This window comes from Triturus cristatus, chromosome 6, assembly GCF_964204655.1.
Source record: "Triturus cristatus chromosome 6, aTriCri1.1, whole genome shotgun sequence".
Lineage (NCBI taxonomy): Eukaryota > Metazoa > Chordata > Amphibia > Caudata > Salamandridae > Triturus > Triturus cristatus.
In genome coordinates, this window is record NC_140589.1 from 1,808,168,068 (window position 1) to 1,808,175,719 (window position 7,652).

General features: G+C 50.5%; 1 long non-coding RNA gene across 1 annotated transcript; it reads left to right on the forward strand.

Moving 5' to 3' along the window:
• The first annotated feature begins 5,393 nt into the window (after positions 1-5,393).
• LOC146822053 (uncharacterized) lies at positions 5,394-7,259 on the forward strand. The gene is made up of 3 exons (XR_014962805.1): positions 5,394-5,424; positions 6,082-6,210; positions 7,059-7,259. It is a non-coding gene; the product is annotated as an uncharacterized LOC146822053 (long non-coding RNA).
• Positions 7,260-7,652: the final 393 nt, after the last annotated feature.

Here is a 7,652-nt window from a genome sequence, read left to right on the forward strand (position 1 = left end):
CTATTCAGGATCTGTAGGACTGGGACACGGTGAGCGTGCAGGGAAAGGAGGCGTCCCTGCTCGCGGGTGCTAGATGGTCCCTGCTTTATTTAAGGCGCAAGCAGGGAAAGCTACAACTTTGGAGGATTAAACTGTAAGAGGCAACACTGTGGGGAAAGCTCCAACGACATGTGTGATACTTGCTGAGTCTCATGAAACGCTTACCCAAGGTCCTCTGTCCACTTCTTTGACTGAAGCAATGGTGTTGAGTCTGTTGGAAAGGGGAGGACACAGGAATCTTTAAGGGATACTGTCCTAATTGGTCCCGAGGGAAATCAGGATACTCCGCATATTGCTGTTGGGTCATCTATAGCAGAAGGGGTCATACTCGATAACCAGCAGGAAACAAGCCTTATGGGAATTGCAGCTCCCCAAAACAACAGCCAAGTGAAAGGGATGATCGACCAGAAGGATGGAAGTATTCCTAGCGAGAAGATCAAAGCAAAGGTAACGGACCTCCAGCAGGGATTCCGAAATGAAGAATATTCAGCAATGGCTTTTGTAAAGGAGGGGGATTCGTCGAATACGTTTTATTCTATGTCAGACCCCTCCAACTCTTCGGGGGATGAAAGTGCCGGAAGAAACTGGGCAGAAAATGAAAGTGATGCAAGCAGCTTGCGTTTGGAAGAGTTAGAGACAGGAGATAATTCTCCATATACTCCTGGAACGGTACGCAAGCAAAGGGAGCCAGGAGATATCTCGTTAAAAAAGGCTTCAGATTTAACCGGTTCAATGGTGTGGGACTACTCCTTCTCCCCTAATTTGGCTGGCAGTGATGCGGCTGCCGCAAGGAGACCTACGGGAACTGTAAGTGCAAATTCAGGAGATCCGGATGAAATAATGCTCTCTACCATTCATCAGAGCATAATGGCTCATTGATAAGAGACTCGGATAGAAAGCTCTAGGACCCAAGGTGCATGCCGTAAATTACAGAACTCGGTACGCAGGGTGGCTATGACGTGCTCAGAATTTGCAGCTAGGATGGGAGAGGCCGAAGCCAGAATTTCAACACTGGAGGTCAAGCTTGCTGCGCAAAAAACTCTTACTGATTCCCTGAAGTCTCAGAGGAAAGACACGGTATGGAAGTTGACCGATTTGGAAAATCGGTCAAGAAGGAACAACCTGCGGGTTCCGGGTATTCCTGAAGGCACGGAGGGTGCAGACGTTCGGCAGTTTGTGGTGGAACCTTTTGTGGAAGCATTTCATGAACATGTACAATGGGACTGGAAAGTTGAGTTGCAAAGGGCCCACAGATTTCCCTTTAACCAGCGTAAAAAAGCAGGGCAAGCTGCTGATAAGCCTAGGGCTATCTTGATATGTCTTAATAATTTCTTGGCCCAAGAAGCAATATACAATTTGGCCAGACCAGATAGGAAAAGGGCAGGGAGGGGCTGTGAATTTTTTGTGAGACTCGATTTTTGTCAGGTGACAGTAGAAAGAAGGTGGCAGCTGCGACAACTGATCCCTTTGTTTCAGGCAAAGGGGGCGCTGGTCTTTTTGCTCAACCCTGCTAAACTAAAGGTAGTGTTCAAGTGTCAGACGCAATTTTTTTCTTCGGAAATATTAGCAAAATAATTTTTGCAATCAATTTAGGATGGAATTGTCAATTTACAATTTACTGTAAATATAACATAGAATGCGTGTGGTGGTTCGTGCCGGGTATCTGATGCCCATCTGATATATGGATGCATTGATGTTAGAATCGGGTCTCCCCCTTTTTAGGTCTCGCCTGGCTATCACGTAAGCGATCGCTCAGCGAGACTTATGTAGCGGCTTCAGAAAATGCTCCCAAACGCTTCCCAGGCGGATCGGGTGGCGGTTATGCACAACCACGCGCATTCCATTTGCCACCAGCTACTTCCTGCGCGTGCGTCGCCTCACGCATTCAGAGAGATTTAGTAAGGGGCACAAGACCTTAGGAATGCGGTTTATGACCAGTGCATGTGAGGCATTCAAGCGCGAAGCTGGCATCTGGCATCGGACTTGAAAGCAGCAGACTGCTTTCGCCAGCGCGCTCAGCCTCACTTCCTGCATCCCCTCTTACAACAATTAACTTTCGTTATAACTCACACCCCATATGCTCGTTCCCTCCCACCCTTCCTTTGATGTCCGCTTTTCTTGTTGTTTACAAACCACGGCACACACTGCTGCATGCCACACACTGCTGCACGCCACACACTGCTGCACACTGCTGCACGCCACACACTACCGCACGCCACACACTGCTGCACACACTGCTGCATTACACACTGCTGCATTACACACTGCTGCATACCGCACACTGCTGCATGCCGCACACTGCTGTACGCCTCACACTGCTACACGAAACACTGCTGCACGCCTCACACTGCTGCACGCCTCACACTGCTGCACGCCTCACACTGCTGCATGCCACACACTGCTGCAGGCCACACACTGCTGCAGGCCACACACTGCTGCACGCCTCACACTGCTGCACGCCTCACACTGCTGCACGCCGCACGTTGCACACTGCTGCACGCCGCAAACTGCTGCACGCCGCACACTGCTACATGCCACATACTGCTGCACGCCACTGCACGCCACACACTGCTGCACGCCACACACTGCTGTACGCCACACACTGCTGCACGCCGCACACTGCTGCACGCCGCACACTGCTGCACGCCGCACACTGCTACACGAAACACTGCTGCACGCTACACACAGCTGCACGCCACACACTGCTGCACGCCACACACTGCTGCACGCCACACTCTGCTGCACGCCGCACAATGCTACACGAAACACTGCTGCACGGCACACACTGCTGCACACCGCACACTGCTGCACGCCACACACTGCTGCACACTGCTGCATTACTCACTGTTGCATGCTGCACGACACTGCTGCACGCAGCACACTGCTGCATGCAGCACACTGCTGCACGCCGCACACTGCTGCATGCCACACACTGCTGAATGCCGCTGCACACCACACAGTGCTGCATGCCTCACACTGCTACACGAAACACTGCTGCACGCCACACACAGCTGCACGCCGCACACTGCTGCACGCCACACACTGCTGCACGCCGCACACTGCTGCACACCGCACACTGCTGCACGCCTCACACTGCTGCATGCCACACACTGCTGCATGCCGCACACTGCTGCACGCCGCACACTGCTTTTATGCGAGTTTATGCTACTGACATTGTAAATGACAATGCCTTTTATTTGTTTTAAAACCAAAACATAAATAAAAGGCATTGTAATTTTACAATGCCAATAGCTCAAACTCTTATAAATGCGAGACCTATTGCATTGCAAATGCTTGTTTATTGTTGCATGCTTTTTTCTTTCTTGTCTGCCCTTTTTGCCCGATGGGGGGGGGGGGGAAGGAGTCTAGGGGAGAGGGGTGGTGGCCAGCTCTCCATCACTGAGGACCCTGGGTCCTTATGCCTCACGTGGTCGGTGGGAGGAGGGATTCAGGGTGGAGGGAAGCTGGGGGGGTGGACTGATGGGTGGGTTTGGGGGTGTTGGTGGGCAGCACTGTTGGTGTTTTTCATATATTGTCATGGCACTTGTTCCTATGCAAGGAGAAAGGAAAGCTTGGTTTAATTTTGAACATATACTGGCACTGTTTGAAAAGTTTTGATATGGAATATGCTATCCATAAGGATGATGGGTAGAATGCGTATATGTTCATTGAACATATGTGGTCTGATTGCACGAAAAACAAGCATTGGCATAGCCAATAGGTCTCGCTTTTGGGACCTTATAAGTATATATTTATGCAGCACAATTTCTTTGGTGCAACAACTGTTGCATGGCTAAACACTTACAAGGTCCCAAAGGCGAGACCTATTGGCTATGCCATTGCTTGTTATCATATGGTATTGTTATGCCCGAAGATTCAAGAAGTCTGGTCAGCGGTGGTGGGAGAGTTGACAGAAGTACTGGGGTGGGAGTTCCTCCTTAATGCTCTTGTTGGGAGTCCTTGAGGCTCCGGGGGAACTAGGACTGATCAAGCATTTTTGGGAATGGCCTTATGGTCGCCAAACGAGATATTGCCACTTGCTGGAAAAACCCTGCCCTTCCTACACTCTTGCAGTGGTAATGGTGGGTGGACTGGTGTACACAGGAGGAGAAACCGTACTATGAAGCCCGGGGTTGTCCCCTGAAGCATGGTTGAGTATAGGGGAAATGGCTTAGTCAATTAACCTAGGGTCACGCTTAGGGATGTATGAGCTGTTGTTGATTTGTGCTATAATACCATGTTACTTGACAGCCCGTACCGTGCTGTATCGTCTTTCCGATATGCTAAATGTGTGTCTTGTTATAGTCTCTCTGTAAATATTAAATGAAATCTTTTTATCAAAAAATATATTGAAATTGCATTTTTATAGAGCTTACTACACCTCACGAGGAGCTGTTTATGAATATTAAATAAATATGTGTTAAATGTCACACCTTCTTAACTGCAAAGCATGGGACTGCAGATGTAAAGTCATGCCCTGATGCAATGTGAAAGTACTGCCAGGGTTTTAAGTGGGCTGGGTCCTGCCAGTGCTCAGCACCGGCAGTTCTAAAAAGCAGGTGCTGAGACGAGTTCCTAACAGGCTCTTCATTTCTGCCCTCTATTTAAAAATAAATCTTAACTCTGCAGCGCTACCACCCTTCACTGCCTTTGAGGTAACTTCAAAAAGACTCGTTATAGTTCTTTCACAGTCTCATTGTTTCAAAACTGAAGCATTTTCAATAATATAGTCCTGGCTTGCAGGCGTAATTTTACTTGTTGTATTATATATCTGGATGCAAGGACAGAAGCAGCAAATTACCAGTGGAGGGTGGGTGGGGGGCACTCTATGCTCAGCACAGATTTTTAGCTTACTTTTCAAGCCACTCCCTAATGACATCGACCACGCCCCTTTGAGAGGAGCCTTCCCCCCCCCCCCCCCCCCAACTGTGTTTCCATACTACTTAAATCTCTGGGTACTCCCATTGTAAGTACGTGACGTAAAGGCAAACGCCAGTGGAATGCCTCCCGGTGCTAGCTAATGATTGCACTATGTGACATTTGCAATTAGGATAGCCAAGGGTAGTAGTAGCTGTTCTTTGTTTGGAACCCCGGGCATGGCACAGTGTCAGAGGTCACGAAGGCAGGACGGGAAGATGTTTTTCCTCCCATTCTGTCTGGTTTTGGGTCCTGGTGTTGGTTCCGTCTTTGTGTCATTGTTGTCTGAGCGGCAGGTGACGTCATCGCAGAGAGGGCTGTACGTCCCTGCGCCCGTACTCCTGATTGGCTGTATTAGGAGTTTGCACAGGCGCCCCCCGCGCCTAGGGGAGGGGCGCCCTTAGTAGCGCCACGGGACTGAGCTCCCAAGGTGGAGTGGCTGGAGAGTGTAGGCTGCCACAGGAGAAGGTGAGGGCATTTAGGGGGGCAGTTAACGCCTGCTTAGCGGCCAGGAAGGTTACTCTTCATCAACTACAGGTCTTGGTGGGACAATTAAATTTCGCATTGAGAGTAATTCCCATGGGAAGAGTTTTTTCACGAAACATTGCAAGAGCAATGTCTGGCCTCCGGGCTAAGCACCACCACACAAGGTTGTCAGCGGAGGTCAGGGAGGATTTGGAGACATGGGGTCGGTTCTTGCACAATTTCAATGGGACGCTTTTATGGCAACAACCAGCGCGTAGCAACAGAGAGCTGGCCCTTTATACTGACGCAGCAGGCAGTATTGGTTTTGGAGCAGTGTTGGGTTCTAGGTGGTGCATGAAGTGTTGGCCTGGGGAGTGGGTGGCGTCTGGGCTGACACGCAATGTTACATTTCTGGAATTGTTTCCCATCATAGTCGCCATGCACATTTGGGGGGCGGCACTAGCAAATTCCAGAGTGATATTTTGGTCAGACAGTATGTCGGCAGTTATGGCCATCAATAATCAAAGGGCAAAATGTGGTATGGTGCTAAGATTACTCAAGACCCTGGTCCGGTTGTGTCTCTTGCATAACGTGCATTTTTCTGCCAAACATGTTCCCGGTGTGGATACTGCAGTGGCTGACGCTTTGTCTCGATCTAAGTTGACAGAGTTCAGGGCGCGGTGGCCGCAAGCAGACGAAAGGATGGCGGAATTCCCAGAGGAGCTGTGGAGGCTTGGTGCCCCATTGCCGCAGACCTAATTGCAGCAGCGCTGTCACCACACACAAAACGTATGTACGAGAGGGCTTGGGAGGTGTACAGCGCAACATTCAGCGCTGACACGGAACAACACAGATTCACGCCAGAGGGTGTATTGGGTTTCGTGGTTGGTCAGAGAGCCCAGGGAAAGTCACTGTCTTTGGTGCGCAGACAATTGTCGGCCATTGCCTTCTTTGCGGGGTTACGCGGAGTGAGGGTGCAAGACTCTAGACGACCTATTAATGTGCAGAGGTTGCATAGTCTTCAGGGGGCCCTAATTCAGGTGTGCCGGTCTCATTATGAAGTAACGCTATTTAGATTAGCTTATGTGCTGGCGTTCTTTGGGGCTTTGCGTATCTCGTAGCTGGTGCCATCGTCTAAAAAAGGTGAAGGGGGGTTAGGCCTGGTGGATGTCCTATTGGAAGGGAGGTTAATTCATCTTAAAATCCGGCGGTCTAAAACTGACCCACTAGGGAAGGGCACATGGGTGCAATTGCATGCGGCGCAAGATCCCGCATGTTGTCCGGTAGAACTAGCGAGAATGTTCCTTTCTGGACGCCCTACGGTGGCCTCATCCAGGCTTCTAGTACATGAGGATGGGATACCACTGACAAGATATCAGTTCACGCAGGTGTGTAGGAGGGCACTGGCCTACCTGGGGGAGGATTCTACGCAGTTTAGCTCCCATTCCTTTCGCATAGGGGCAGCCACCACGGCATCGGCGATGGGGCTGCCAGCAGAAGCTATAAAGCGGGTGGGACGTTGGCAGTCGGCATGTTTTGAACGGTATGTACGGCCAAACCTCGTTTAGGGGCAGTTGTTTGACCGGAGGAGGAGGGGCTCGGCCCCGGTGTTAATAGCCATTCTTTCTCTATTTCAGCGTTCCCCGGCAAACCTGTGCATGTATGTTGGTGTGGGCATTCCTTGATTTGCGCCGTGGAGCAGCAATTCCGTGGGTCAAGTATGGAGGCAGCGCAAAGGGCAGCTGGTTTTGTGCACCATTGGATTGGAGTGCAAGGACTAACATTGCACGAGCTGTTTGGTAGGCTACAGCAAGCAATAGATTCCGAATCAGTGCCTCACCCAGTCATGTTAGTTATTCACGCCGGGGGCAACGACATGCCGCAGCTAGGCAGGAGAGGTGTGAAAGAGGCATTGTTTGAGGTCATGTCTAAAATTCGGAAATACCTACCGTCCACATCTATTTTATGGTCCGAGTTGTTACCACGGTCGGTATGGGTGGGAGGGGCTTCGGCGAAGGGCTTGAATGAATCTGTTCGGAAGCTGAATGGCTCGATTCATAGGATATTGCGGGACTCCACCATGGTTACAATTCGGCATAAGATGCTGCATTTAGGGAGGCCGGAGTTGTTTCATCATGGTGGGGTACAGCTGTCGGCTAAAGGAATAGAGCTTTTTCTGCACACTATCCTGGGGGCCATTCAAGATCTCAGTCAGCGTGGGGGGGGGAGGG